The sequence below is a fragment of the Lepus europaeus genome, chromosome 2 (genome assembly GCF_033115175.1).
Source record: "Lepus europaeus isolate LE1 chromosome 2, mLepTim1.pri, whole genome shotgun sequence".
Classification (NCBI taxonomy): domain Eukaryota; kingdom Metazoa; phylum Chordata; class Mammalia; order Lagomorpha; family Leporidae; genus Lepus; species Lepus europaeus.
In genome coordinates, this window is record NC_084828.1 from 107,528,190 (window position 1) to 107,541,387 (window position 13,198).

Here is a 13,198-nt window from a genome sequence, read left to right on the forward strand (position 1 = left end):
CGGAGGATTAGTTTAGTGAGCCGCGGCGCCGGCCATGATTTTCAAATAAATAAATAAATATTTTTTAAAAAGTGATTGGATGCATAAAGATATCCTATGCAAATGGAATCCAAATTAAAGCAGGAGTGGCCATACTTATGTCGGATAAAATATACATTGAATCAAAAAAACAATAAAAAAGACAAGGTTATCACATAATATTAAAGGGGTCAATTTTGCAAGAAATAACCAGTAAAGCTGCTACCTGTAACACCAGCACCCCTCTTATGGGTTTAGTTCATATCCCTGCTTATCTACTTCTAATCCAGTTCCCTGTTAATGCCTTGGGAAAACCAGTAGAGGATGGCCTAAGCATTTGGGCCCCTACCACCTATATGGCAGACCCAGAGGAAGCTCCTGGCTTCTGGCTTTGATCTGGCCCAGCCCTGGCCATTGCAGCCATCTGGGAAATAAACAAGCAGATGGAAGATCTATGCTGTGTGTGTGTGTCTCCCTCTGTCTTGAAACTCTCTCAAACAAACAAAAAAAAAACTTTAAAAAAATTCTGCGAGACAAAGAACAACTGTAAATATGTATGCACACAATATCCAAGCATCTAAATATATAAAACAAACAATGATAGACCTTAAGGGAGATATTAAACTCCAATATACTAATAGCAAAAGATCTTTTTTTTTTTTTAAGTATAAAAGATGTATTGCCATTCCAGGTTTCAAATGATCCCCAGGACATAGGGCTGGGCCATGGGTCAGCAAGGCATCACAGTGGTGCAGTGCAGTGGCGGGTGACATGGGCAGCCTGACCCTTCTCCACAGAGCAGCTGCTGGTGGCCTCAATTCTTTGGCAGCTGCCCCTGTCCCCGGTGGGTCTCTGAGGCGGAAGCAGGAAGTCTTGTGATCCCTGTAGCTCACAGCTCTGAGAGGCAGCCCACACCTTAGCCAGCAGTGGATGAGCCTTCTCCTTGGAGTCACACACTAAGGGTTTGACCCTCTGAGTGGAGAAATGGTGCTAGAGGATTTGCCTTGAGACTAAAGAACAAGCCCATACAATTAGACCCAAGGTTGCAAACTGACACCCGAGTATATCCATTTGGTCCATGGGGCTGCACACTATTTTTAAAAATTAATTAGTTGCTAATATTTTAAAAGGTAAGATTTCATATAAAAATCTGGATTCGGGACTATGCAATGGCAAAAAGGAGACTATGTGGCAATACTGGCTGGGCACACAATGTTCTTCTATGGCACTAAGTATAGATGGAGAGCAAGTGTTCTCCCACAGACTGGACGTGATGCCTTGCCAGCATCCCCAGCCGGAGACTGTGCCCCAGCTGCCTTGGATCCACGTGTATGTGCTGCTACGTTGTATACACTATAACAAGGATGTGTCTTATCCAGTGTAGGTCTTCTGTTTGTCCAAAAAGGAGAAGTGGAAGTCAGGTCTCAACGCAGCATGTTTCCAGTGGTCCTTGTCACCCTTTAGTCCCTTGCTTTGAACTACAGGAACCTGCACTTGTAAATGACCTCAAACATCAAACATTCCCAACTCTCCTAAGGGACTCCCCACCACACATGCCCTGCCTCTCCAGGATATACCAAGCCCCAGTGTTACCTGGACAAACTCAGAAAAGAAATTAATCACAGAAATGAAGCGAAGAGCAGACCTAGATCAGTTATTTTAAAATGTTAATATGCTCTGTCTGCTTTTAAGTCAGTGACTGAAAGAAAAGGGAGAAAGTCACAAGGGTACTTCAGGAGGCCAAGGTTGGGTCAGTCTGAACTTGAGTTTCCCCAAACACATGGGTTCCCAGTCCATGATTGCTTTGAAAATGAACAAGGCTCTTGGGAAGCCATAAGGGTGGGCAGGACCATGAGGTGGCCAGCCCAGCAGATGTCCTGGGCCACCAAGAACTGCCCAACACGTCCTCTTTGGGTTAAGGCTATTTGTGCCAGCCAAAAATCTAAGTGGCACAAAATGATTTTCAGTAAGGGTAGTGCAATCTTTGTAGAAAGGGGACAGAGATGGGGCAGAGGGTTGGAATTCAGCCTTGGCAAACACAAGACAGAGGAAGAGGGAGACCTTGCTCTTCCCCTCATGGGCTGTGGCTATGCCACACTATTTGCCCTTCAGGTGGTGATCTTGAGGCAGGCCAGCTGCTCCTGGCCTCTGACTAGGACACCCTCAATGTGGTAGTTGCCAAAGCTGAGCCAGCTGGGCAGCTCCAGAACAGGCACAGTGAACTAGCTTTTGGGCAGTGAGTAGGTGTCTTCGAAGCGGCAGTGGCAGGGAAGCCCATGGGTGTGCAGGGGCTCTGGGCAGGACTCCCCAGAGGGAATGAACACATCCAGTACACCACAGACGTCTTCACAGGTGCAGCTGCAGAGCTGTTCCATTCAGGGGACCTTGATCCAGAAACCTGCCACTTCCCTGTCCACAGTTAACGCCACCTTCAGAGGAGAATCGAGGGGCACACCGGTCTAGCCCTCAGTGCTGATGGTCACATTCCAGGGAATGACGACAGGGTCAGGCCCCAGTGTCAGGCTTTCGATCACCAGAGGGTCCTTCCCTTCATCACAGTTACCCCAGGAAAAGCTGCTGGGGAAGTTCTGGCAAAGGCGTGCAGGGGCCCCTGGGGCAGACAAAGCAAGCCCAGGCCGACCAGGAGGGCAGCCTGCATCCAATAGTGCATCGCAAAGGGCAGTTCTGCACTGCACTCACTGCCGCAGATCTTAAGAGCCTACTTTCAGCAACGGGTAGATGATCCAGACAGAAAATCAGAGAAGAGAAATGGGAGAATTAAACTATTTTATAGATCAAAGGGATACAACAAATATTTACAAAATAGCCCAACTAACCATGCAGAATACTGTCTTCTCAATAGCACATGTAACATTTTCCAAACTACGTCATGTAGTAAGCCGCAAAATAAGTCTAAGCAAATTTTTAAGTAGGGAAATATTGAGTATCTTCCAACAACAGTGCAAGAAAACAATAATAAGAAAAATTTTAGAAAGTACACAGCTATGGGAAAATTAAACAATATATTCCTGAGCAACCAATAAAGAAATTAAGAAACCACATTAAAAATTTCTTAAAGCAAACGACAGGCTATCAAAACCTACAGGCTGCAGTAAAAGAGGAAAGTTGGTGTTAATCGATCCCTACAAGAGAAAAACCAGAAAGATTTCCAATAAACAACCTGCCATTGCTCCTCAAGGAACTAGAAAAATAAAAACAAACTAAACCCAAATTTAGTAGAAGGAAACAAATTATTAACTCTGAAGCAGAAATAAATGAAAACAGGTCTTTAAAAATACAAAGGAGCAACAAAAAGAGTTGGGTTTTCATAAAGATAAACAAAATTGACAAACCTTTAATGGACTAAGCAAGAAAAAAGATTCAAAAAAAAATGAGATGAAAAATTAGTCATCAAAACCAACCCCAGGGGCCAGCGCTGTGGCACAGCGGTTAAAACCACTGCATCCCATATGGGTGGTGGTTCAAGTCCCAGCTGCTCCACTTCCGATCCAGCTCTCTGCTGTGGCCTGGGAAAGCAGTAGAAGATGGCCCAAGTCCTTGGGCCCCTGCACCTGCGTGGGAAACTGGGAAGAAGCTCCTGGTTCCTGGCTCCTGGCTCCTGGCTTCGGATATGCGCAGCTCCGGCTGTTGCAGCCATCTGGGGAGTGAACCAACAGAAGGAAAACCTCTCTCTCTCTCTCTCTCTTTCTCTGTAACTCTGCCTTTCAAATAAAAATAAATAAATCTTTACAAAAAAATTAAATAAATAAAACCAATACCACAGAAATACAAAAATTCATTAGAGACTATTACACGAGCTGGCACAGCTGTTACGTATGTTCAAAATGGTGCCGGCCCTACTTTCAGCTTGTTGTGGTTGTAAAGTGACTGGGGAGAGAAAAACGTGTTCGTTCTTTTTTAGTTTTTTTTCCTCCTCTAATTTATGAGGATCAAGCCTTCAAGCCTCGTTCCCTCTAGGCTCTTCCTGCCGCTTTTCCGCCAGTGTCTCAGGCTACTGCGGTCTCATCTCACCTCACTTTCCAGCACTGGTGTGTAGATCCGGCAACTGGGCTCCCGAGCCGTGGGCGCCTGTGTCCTCCATGTAGATCCACCGTGTCTTTCTAATTACGGAAGAGTTTCCTGGGCTGTTTTTTTCCTTAATTCTTCCCTGAGACTACACTTTCCACTTTTTTTTAACTATCTTCTAGACTGGAGCAGTAAGCTCCCTCCCTTCTCTGCCATCTTGGAACCGCCTGTAAATATCAAACAACTATATGCCAACTAATTTGAAAATCTGAAAGAAATGGATAAATTCTTAGACTTATGCACCTCACAGAGATTGAATCATAGAGAAAGAGAACCCTCCTATAAGCACTCTTTGTTAATTAATCCTAACTGCATCATGAGTCATCTAGCTAATTGCTTCTACTGCTCCTACTAACCAACTACCTCCCTCTTTCCCTTTGATGATTTATCATCTAACATCTCTTACTAATAGCATCTACTGCTCTATTTTCCACCTGCCAAACTTTTCTATGAAAGTCTTCTACTCCCGTCAGTACTGACTGACAAAAAAATACTTGTATATATTGCACAAGTTCTCAACAGAATATGATCGGTTTTATCATTTGTCATTGTCCCTGACTGGGCAAACTTTTGTGACTAGGCATCTCATATGCCATTGGTCACTGGACCATCCACACGTTGACTACCCTTGAAAAGGTCAGAAGTTGCAAACAAGCCACGTTTGACTGAACTTGGCCCATGGATGTTATTTGTTGAGTTGTACTACACAGTGGGGAGATCAGAAGATTTCATTTTTAAATGGGAATCTGAAGATTGTCTTCAAAATCCAAAGATCTGATAAGATTTGCTCTTTATTCTTGGATTACAACAACTGGCTAAAGCTAATTGATGGTATCCCTTTAAGATAAGGCACACTCTCTTCAGTGTGCTGCAGTCTTCAGTGAATTCCCCAGGTGTGGGTTGTACATGAGCCTGTGTACCTCAGTCTGATTACTTGCCGGGCATCCCATAGGTTCTTGAGTTTTCTAACCCTTGGCTAAATGCCTTCCTCTCTTTCAGAATAGAGGAGTCGGGTGATAAGAAGCAGAAGCCTAGGCAGATGTTTGGCACAGCAGTTAAGAAGCCATTGGGGATGCCCACATGTCATATTGGAGCCCCTAGATACTAGTCCCAGCTCCACTTCCCAATTCTAGTTTCCTGCTAATATGTACACTGGGAAGCAGTAGGTGGTAGTTCAAGTACTTTGGTCCCTGCCACCTTCAGTGAGATCTTGGATTGAGTTCTGAACTCCTCCCTTTGGTCTGGCCCAGCCCTAGCTACTATGGACATTTAGAGTGAACCAGCAGAAGGAAATCTATGTCTTTCTGTCTCTCTGCCTTTCAAATAAAAATAAATAAATTTTCAAATGACCCAAATTCTATAGAAAAAAAAATTAAAAAGAGAGAGAGAAAGAAAGAGGCAAATCACTGTTTGTAAGAAACAATATAGTGGAGTGGGTATTGTGGGGTAGCAGGTTTAGCCACCACTTGGGACACCTGTATCCCATGTTGAAGTGCCAATTTGATTTCTGGTTTCTCTGCTTCCAATCCAGCTCCCTAGACACTTAAGAATGAAGAGAGTGATGACCCAGATACTTGGGTCCCTGTCACTCCTGTGGGAGACACTGATAGAGTTTTGAGCTCTTGTTTTCAACCTGGCCTAACCCCAACTATTGTGGACATTTGAGGAGTAAAGCAGCCGATGGAAGATCTCTCTCTCTCTCTCTCTCTCTCTCTCTCTTTACTTCTCTCTCTCCCCCCTCCCTCCCTCCCTCTCTATTACCCTATCTTTCTGTCACCTGTCTTTCAAATCCATAAATAAGTAAATCTTCAAAAAGAAAGAGAGGGGACTAGCATTGTGGCTTGCATATCATATGGTTGCCAGTTTGAGTGTCAGCATTTCCAATCCAGCTTCTTGCTAATGGCCTGGGAAAAGTAGTGGAAGTTGGCTCAGTTACTTGAGCCCCTGCACCCATGTGGGAGACAGATGAAGATCCAGGCTCCTAGCTTTGGCCTGGCCATTGCAACCATCTGGGAAGTGAACAAGTAGATGGAAAACCTTTCTCTCTCTGTTTCTCCCCCTCCCTCTGTAACTCTTTCAAATAAATAAATTAATCTTTTAAAAGAAAAAAAAAGGGAGAGGAAGGAAGGAAGGAAATAGTACTTCTCCCTCAGCAGAGAAGCATGGGCAGGAAACCTTCAGAAAGGAGTTGTGGGAATGGCAGACTTTCTAAGGCTTCGCCAGCCATTACACAAACAGGGCAAATTCTCGTGTTCATATAAATACAAATATAAATCATATAAATCAGTAATATTGCAACCAGTTTTTTAAATAAATGTACATACAAAGATTGCTTGTCAACTAAATCTAATTTTATCCTGAATTGACACAGCTCCTCGTCTTTCTCTTTCTGGGACCTAGGTCAAGCATGAAACTGAAGATGGTCATGAGCTCTCTGCACCAACCACTTCACTAAATCTAGCCTTCGCCACAAGATTTAGGATTTTTACTTTGCTTTAATCACTTCCTTCATACCTTGGGAGTCAGCAACAAATTGCAAGAATAGTTTCTTCTGTAGTCTGCTCATCCCCTGTTATGATACATACCAAACTCAGTTGATAGATTTGAAGACATTCTGAATGTCAAAACTCTTCCATAAATCCACACTAAAGCAGTGTTGCCTGCATCATCAGGCCATATATCAGCTTGTAAGCACCACATCCTGCATCACCATCTGCAAACAATGTGCCTGGAAGACTGCAGTGACCAGGTCCAGAGGTTACCATTGTGACACAACACCAGGAGGCAAAAAAGACCACTGACAACAACAGGAGTCACGGTGCACTTGCTCCTCATGTGGGATCTCTGTCCTTAATGTGCTGTACATTGTGATTTAATGCTATAACTAGTACTCAAACAGTATGTTTCCCTTTGTGTTTCTGTGTGGGTGCAAACTGTTGAAATCTTTACTTAATATATACTAAACTGATCTTCTGCATATAAAGAGAATTGAAAATGAATATTGATGTGAATGGAAGGGGAGAGGGAGCGGGAGAGGGGAGGGTTGCGGGTGGGAGGGAAGTTATTGGGGGGGAAGCCATTGTAATCCATAAGCTGTACATTGGAAATTTATATTCATTAAATAAAAGTTAAAAAAAAAAAAAGACCACTGTGCTATTATGGCCATAATTTTGGCCAACACCAGAAGGACATCTGGGATCTTGGTCTATCACCAAAAGAGCCTAGTGTGTAAGCGTCCCATCCCGTGTACTCCTTGATGAAAAGCAACAGTTAACTCCTCATGTAAACACTGAACACTGCCTTGGCCATCCAATTTTTATGAGCTGACTATCACATAACAGGCAATTCACTCCTCAATAGGCTCTCACATGCACGGGGGTTTTTGAAGTGATGCTCCGGCCCAGGTTTTAACTTAACTCCACATTCACTTAAACACAGTGTTCACCTATTTTGGATGCTTTATGTTCTGGCACTTTTTGTTTCCTTTTCTGAAATGAACATACGAGATGGCATTCGTTTCCAAAATAGCCCAATTTCATCGGCATTAAAAATTTGCTGTGCAGTTCAATCACCTTTGTCAATAGTTTTCTGCAATCCAAGGGCTCATGTACTTTCTTTACAGGCTTTTCAGCCTTCTCGGAAGACGTTTTCAAGTAATAATGTGGAATCTGATGAGATAATGCACACACTGTAACTCTGCATGCATAAGATTCCCAATTATCAAAGCAGAGCTGAGAATCTACGGCAGCACATTCTCTGTGTATTTTCTTCTCTGAATTTGTACACAAATCAAACAGTTTTACAGCTGTGACAATGTGGATTTGTTGTAATCCTTTCAGATAGTGAATTAGGGAAACATTTCTATAAGTCCTTAAAATGAATATTTGGTTAGTGAAAGTCAGGCCTGAAGGAACATCCATAAGTGTATATTAGAAGAATATGAAAGAATATAAATCCAGGTTAATTCGTAACTACCCTTGAAAGATGGGACAGAATAATTTCAGTAATTTTTCACTGGATTCCTTGGTGCTTCTGATCTGTCTAAAAATAATATGCATCAGTTTAATAGTTCAAATGGAGAAAATAGATAAATCAATAGAATAAAATGCCATCTACCTGGGTTGATAGGGTATTTCACATCCAAACCACACTGGTTTGTGCCTCAAAGCCTAAAGCCACTTCAATGCTAGCTCCCATTCACTGCTAGTGCAAGACTTCTAAAATGTAACAGGAAGGGCAAGCATTATGATACAGTGGATTAAGCTATCACTTGGAACACCCACTTCTCATATCAGAGTGCCTGATTCGAGTCCTGGATACTCTATTTCTGATGCAGCTTCCTACTAATGCACCTGCGAGGGCAGCAGATGATGGCCCTATGCTTGGATCCTTGCCACCCACATAGGAGACCTGAATGGAGTTCCTGGCTCCTGTCTTCAGGCTAAACCAGCTGTTGTGGGAATTTTTGGAGTGAACTAGCAGATGGGAGATGGGAGATTCTTATCCAGTTCTCTCTCTCTCTCTCTCTCTCTCTCCCCCCCCCTTCTTTCTCTCTCTCTTATTCTAGAAGCCTTTCAAATAAACAAAAAGTAATTAATTTTTTGAAAAATGCAAGAGGATATTGAAAAGGGACTCTTTTGTGCATTCATTTCATTGGAAGCCACCAAAAAGCAAACTCAAAGACAAACAAGAGAAGATAAAGGAGACTTGCAAAGAAAACTGTTTTGTCCACATCATGTCAAGGACATCAAGAGGTTTTGTGGAAGAAGCCAAGAAAGAAAATTGGGAGACTGTTTTGTGCAGTGGCACAATCGTTCTCCTCCCACCTCCCCCAGGGAGGAAGGAGGACATTTCCCCCTCACCTCATGCTTGGAGAAAGGGCCTTTCAGGAAAACGTTCAGTTGAAATGGCGTCCCTGAAATGTGCACAGCTCAGCAGACCAGTGTGTGACATAGCTTGAAGGTGCTACCAACTGAGGGAGAAGAACCAAGAAAAAGCCCAGGCTCCAAGGCACAGTATCCTCACTGGCACCAATGGAGAGGCAGGACCCTATCAGCAAAGGAAGGTAGAGTCTTCAATCTGACTTCCTTCTTCCCCAAATCAGAAGAATCCAGAACATGGGAGCAGAAGGAAGGGTGTAATAAAGAAGGGGAAAAATAAAGTTTTAAAACCCAGAAGAGTGCAAGATAGAAGGCCATGTCTGTCGTTCACCACTGCAGACTTCCAGGCCAACCTGTGGGGGAAGCAAAGTCACACTTCAAATGAGGGTTTGAGTTTTGATTAGCTCAACAGAATACACAATAATGATGAAAACAGGACAATTCTAGTGATGAAAAGTGAATGAAAGCATTTGATTTTCTGAAAATGGCAAGAAGATACCAGAGTTACATTTCGCAAAGGGATGGGGGAAAGCAGCAGGCATGCAATGAGGAGCAATTGGGAAGTGGCGGGCAGAAGCATAGGGTTGCTTCTATTCCTACCCCATGCGTTCTGTTTGTGCACATCGCTAAAGCTCCCGTAAGCATCATGTGGCTATAATGACCACAAAGAAGTTGTGGAGTACACATCACCATCCACATCAAACACAGCATCTTTACCAGAGCCCGGTCATTTGTCTCAGTCATTGCGCCAGCAGCAGTTCCCCTTCTCCGTAGTAAATTGTTTCTGAGTTACGAACACTGTTAACTGGTCCTGTGGGCTGTGGAACTGGCTTGTGCTCTGCTGTTAATCACTCAGAAGAAAATGTGTGCTGTATTCCTAACGAATGCCCCACCGTGTGGTCTCTGAATGAATGCCGGCCTCATACTTAGCTGCCACCTCACCTTCCCTACCCTTCTCCCCATTGTCTCCGCTGATCTCTTAGTGTAGTATGTATTTATGTAAGCCACCTTAAATACTTTCTGTAATATGGCAGGACAATAAACACATTTCCCACAAATACCAACACAACTGGCTCAAACTATGAGTAACTTGCACTAAAATTGATCTTGAACATAATTTAACTTTGTTCTGCTAAATTATGAAGGTGCTTTGAGGTCTTGCATTCCCTTAAAACATCAATATGAGTATCACTTATTATTGTTCTAACAGTGTGGTTAAGCTGATAGAGGAATTTAATTAATCATGGATCTGATAAAGATTTCTCAGTGTTACTAGCCTGGGGTGGGTGGGAGGTGGAGAACGATGTTCTTTAATTTTTAAATATTTCTGAGTAAACATACATCTATAGCTAAGACACTTTGCTTTAAAGAACCAAATGCTCTTCTCACCTGACAATGCTATTGACATACCATTCAGATTATATCTACATATATAGATATAATCTATATAGATAATCTATATAGATATCATTTTAACTATTTGGAATGCATATTAAGTAGGATTTCCAATTCAAACTGTGATTTAGGTACAAATGATTATTCAAGAATTCCAGTAGAGACTGAAGAAAAAATTTAATAAAAGTAGACCGAAGAAAAAAAAACTTGAAACCATTTCTAAAACATAGAAATGGGATGGAAGTCTGTTGATGGATAAAGCCAAATAAGCAAGCAGGAATATAGAATTCACAAAGAAGAAAAGCAGTAAAAAAGAGACTGTTGGGACAGGTGTTGGGTGCAGTAGTTTGGGACACTGCTAGGGATGCCCATATCCATATCTGAATTAAAGTTCAAGTCCCAGTTACTCTGCTTCCAATCCAGCTTCCCACTAGTGCACCCAAGAAGGCAGCAGATGATGGCCCCAGTGCCTGGGGCCCTGCCACCCTTGTAGGAGACTAGAATGGAGTTCCAGGATCCTGGCTTTGACTGGGTCCAGCCCTGGCTGTTGCAGGTATATGAGGAGTGAACCAAGGGATAGAAGATCTCTCTCCCTTCCCCTTCCTTATCTCCCTCCCTCTTCCTCTTCCTCCCTCCTCTCTTCCTCCCTCTCCCCTTCTCCCCCACCAACTCTATCATTCAGATAACTAAATAACTAAGTCTTTTTATTCATTTTTTTAAAAGGGTCATTGCCTTTTTTTTTTTTTTTTTTTGACAGGCAGAGTGGATAGTGAGAGAGAGAGAAAGAGAGAGACAGAGAGAAAGGTCTTCCTTTTTCTGTTGGTTCACCCCACAATGGCCGCTTCAGCTGGCGCGCTGCGGCCGGCGCACCACACTGATCCGAAGCCAGGAGCCAGGTGCTTCTCCTGGTCTCCTATGGGGTGCAGGGCCCAAGCACTTGGGCCATCCTCCACTGCACTCCCGGGCCACAGCAGAGAGCTGGCCTGGAAGAGGGGCAACTGGGACAGAATCTGGCGCCCCAACCGGGACTAGAACCCGGTGTGCTGGCGCCACAGGCAGAGGATTAGCCTAGTGAGCCACGGCACCTGCCATAACTATGTCTTTTTTTTTTTTTTTTTTTTTTGACAGGCAGAGTGGACAGTGAGAGAGAGAGACAGAGAGAAAGGTCTTCCTTTTTTGCCGTTGGTTCACCCTCCAATGGCCGCCGCGGCCCGCACGCTGTGGCCAGCGCACCACACTGATTCAATGGCAGGAGCCAGGTGCTTCTCCTGGTCTCCTATGGGGTGCAGGGCCCAAGCACTTGGGCCATCCTCCACTGCACTCCCGGGCCACAGCAGAGAGCTGGCCTGGAAGAGGGGCAACCGGGACAGAATCCGGCGCCCCGACCGGGACTAGAACCCGGTGTGCCGGCGCCGCAAGGCGGAGGATTAGCCTGTTGAGCCGTGGCACCGGCCAACTATGTCTTTTTTAAGAGTGAGAGCAAGTGAATGAGTGAGAGACTGTAAATAATTGCAGAACTCCAGAGAGACTTCAACTCAGGGTCAGAGGCAGGGAGGAAGGTAAACAAAGGAGGGGCTGAAAACAAGAGATTAATTAAAATTTGTCTACTAAGCAACACTCCAGGAAATAGGGGTGAGGTGTAGGGGGAAAGAAATGGGGAGGAAGCCAATAAGAAACACCAGGAGAAAGAACTATACAAGAAAGTCAGGAGCAAAAGCCATGTAAACTAAAACGTAGACCGTTTTGAGCAACTGAATGGAGTGTTGATGATAAGAAATGAAAAACCATTTAAACCAGATGCAAGGATCATTGAATTTGATTGGTACCAAGGCTGTAACACTGAATTTATCATCTTAACATGTGACTTACCTCTATGCTGGACATTGTTCACTTATTCATAATCAAGTAAATGTTGTGTATTAATTTGTAGCTTTTGAATCAACTTATAAATCAAACCTAAGAAACTTAAAAATGTTACATAACAGAATGTAAATGTCACCAATGTTGACATTATAAAATTGATGGTTTAGGGGACAGCACTGTGGTGTAGCAGGTAAAGCCACCACCTGCAGTGCAGGCATCCCACATGGGTGCCAGTTTAAGTCCTGGCTGCTCCACTTCCGATTCTGCTCTCTGCTGTGGCCTGGGAAAGCAGTGGAAGATGGCCCAAGTCCTTGGGCCGCCACACCCATGCGGGAGACCTGGAAGAACTCCAGGTTCCTGGCTTTGGATTGGTGCAGCTCCAGCCATTGTGGCCATCTGGGGAGTGAACCATCGGATGGAGACCTCTCTCTCCCTGCCTCTGTTCTCTGTAACTCTGCCTTTCAAATAAATAAACAAATCTTTAACAAAAAAAAAAAAAATTAATGGTTTGACTAACAACTACAGGTACAGAGAAAGTGGAAAGGAGAAGAGGGGAGGATCCAGGATCTAATAATCTCCTAGTGGGAACTAGAGCTTATTCATCAATAGCACGAATAAGAGCCACATCCCAGCTCTACTCCACAAGGACTGCTCTGTTCTGTTTCCACGTCTGAAAAATGAGCATAGTAGCCTGTATCATGGACTGTATCATGAAGGATAAAATGAATTAACAAATGCAAACTGTTTAGATCAGTGCCTGGCATTCCATAAGCACTGAAATGTTTAATAGAATCTGATAGCTTTGGTGATTATGAGATGCTGTCCCAATAGAGTGAAAAATAACACAAAAATAACAATTGTCTTAAATTGTGAGGAGGAAAGGGAGATGGAAAGTGTAGCTTATGTACACAAAATGCTTTCGAGCTTCTTAGAAATTCAGGCAACAAATAAAGTCT

The 13,198-nt window shown here is 43.6% G+C and overlaps 1 pseudogene; it reads right to left on the bottom strand.

The window, feature by feature from the left end:
• Nucleotides 1-1,769: 1,769 nt before the first annotated feature.
• LOC133751480 (uncharacterized) lies at nucleotides 1,770-9,728 on the bottom strand (annotated as a pseudogene).
• Nucleotides 9,729-13,198: the final 3,470 nt, after the last annotated feature.